The sequence below is a fragment of the Amia ocellicauda genome, unplaced genomic scaffold (assembly GCF_036373705.1).
Source record: "Amia ocellicauda isolate fAmiCal2 unplaced genomic scaffold, fAmiCal2.hap1 HAP1_SCAFFOLD_33, whole genome shotgun sequence".
Taxonomy (NCBI): domain Eukaryota; kingdom Metazoa; phylum Chordata; class Actinopteri; order Amiiformes; family Amiidae; genus Amia; species Amia ocellicauda.
This window is the reverse complement of record NW_027102898.1, coordinates 420,112-422,045: the sequence shown is the minus strand read 5'-3', so window position 1 is coordinate 422,045 and position 1,934 is coordinate 420,112. Positions and strand designations below refer to the sequence as shown.

General features: G+C 38.9%; 1 non-coding gene across 1 annotated transcript; it reads right to left on the bottom strand.

Annotated features, from left to right (window-relative positions):
• Positions 1–325: 325 nt before the first annotated feature.
• On the bottom strand, positions 326–439 carry LOC136731586 (U5 spliceosomal RNA). The gene has a single exon (XR_010809579.1). It is a non-coding gene; the product is annotated as a U5 spliceosomal RNA (small nuclear RNA).
• Positions 440–1,934: the final 1,495 nt, after the last annotated feature.

Below are 1,934 nucleotides of genomic sequence, written 5' to 3'. Positions count from 1 at the left end.
ATTTTAATTAGTTTTTCCCTTTTGTATAATTAGTGTAGTGCTACATTTAGTCTTTGTTTTTAAATAAATTTGACAATTTATATCTTTGGAATTGGTGTCTGCGTCCAATTATTACAGAAATTGAGTTCTACAAGACTCCAGGATTCGTGATAAGGTGATACTATGAATTCACTTCTTTAATTGAAATTTAAAAGTGTACCTTACGCTACATATATATATATATATATATATATATATATATATATATATATGTATGTATGTCCAATTGCTTTGACAATACAAATGAATAGAATTGAGAGGGAGAGAGAGAGAGACAGACAGACAGACTGACAAACAGAAAAACAGACAGACATAGACACACACTCACCCACGATCCCCTCCATGGAAAGCTTTAGCAAAAGGCAAAAGCGTTATACGTAATGAAGAGGAACCCGAGTCCAAGACGCATCCGACCAGCCATACATATTTGTGTGTATTAAAGATCACATTTTCTTACATTTAGTTTTTCTGTACTTTATTACATCTTATTGTGATTTATAAATGTATTGTTTCTTTTCCATATGTATGTATGTATGTATGTGTGTGTGTGTGTGCCTGTCTCTGTGTGAAAGTAAGTGTGTGTGTGTGTGTGTATGTCTGTCTGTCTGTGAAAGTGTGTGTGTGTGGGTGTGAGTGTCTGTCTGTCTGTCTGTCATGTAACTCGCACATCTGTGAGGGCACCATTTTTGCAGAAGAGATGTACACATTTTGGAGCAACATATGCTGCCATCCAGACATCATCTTTTCCAGTGACGTCCCTGCATTTGCAAAAAGATCACATTTTATTACATTTTGTTTATCTGTACTTTATTACATCTTATTGTGATTTATACTTGTAATGTTTCTTTTCCATATATATGTATGTACAGTGGGGGAAAAAAGTATTTGATCCCCTGCTGTTTTTGTACGTTTGCCTTGAGATCATTAACAAGATCCTCCCATAGAGTTCTGGGCTGATTCCTCACCGTTCTCATGATCATTGAAACTCCACGAGGTGAGATCTTGCATGGAGCCCCAGACTGAGGGAGACTGACAGTTATTTTGTGTTTCTTCCATTTGCGAATAATCGCACCAACTGTTGTCACCTTCTCACCAAGCTGCTTGGTGATGGTCTTGTAGCCCATTCCAGCCTTGTGTAGGTCTACAATCTTGTCCCTGACATCCTTGGACAGCTCTTTGGCCATGGTGGAGAGTTTGGAATCTGATTGATTGATTGCTTCTGTGGACAAGTGTCTTTTATACAGGTAACGAGCTGAGATTAGGAGCACTCCCTTTAAGAGAGTGCTCCTAATCTCAGCTCGTTACCTGTATGAAAGACACCTGGGAGCCAGAAATCTTGCTGATTGATAGGGGATCAAATACTTATTTCCCTCATTAACATGCAAATCAATTTATAACTTTTTTGAAATGCGTTTTTCTGGATTTTTTGGCTGTTATTCTGTCTCTCACTGTTAAAATACACCTACCATTAAAATTATAGACTGATCATTTCTTTGTGAGTGGGCAAACGCACAAAATCAGCAGGGGATCAAATACTTTTTTCCCTCACTGTATGTATGTATGTATGTATGTATGTATGTAAGTGTGTGTGTGTCTGTCTCTGTGAAAGTGTGTGTGTGTGTGTGTGTGTCTGTGAAAGTGTGTGTGTGTGTGCATGTGTCTGTCTGTGAAAGTGTGTGTGTGTGTGTGGGTGTGACAGTGTGTATGAGTGTCTGTCTGTCATGTAACTCGCACATCTGTGAGGGCACCATTTTTGCAGAAAGAGATGTACACATTTTGGAGCAACATATGCTGCCATCCAGACATCATCTTTTCCAGGGACGTCCCTGCATTTTTCAGCAGGATAACGCCAAACCACATTCTGCCCAGATTTCAAGCGCATGGTTGCGTAGGCA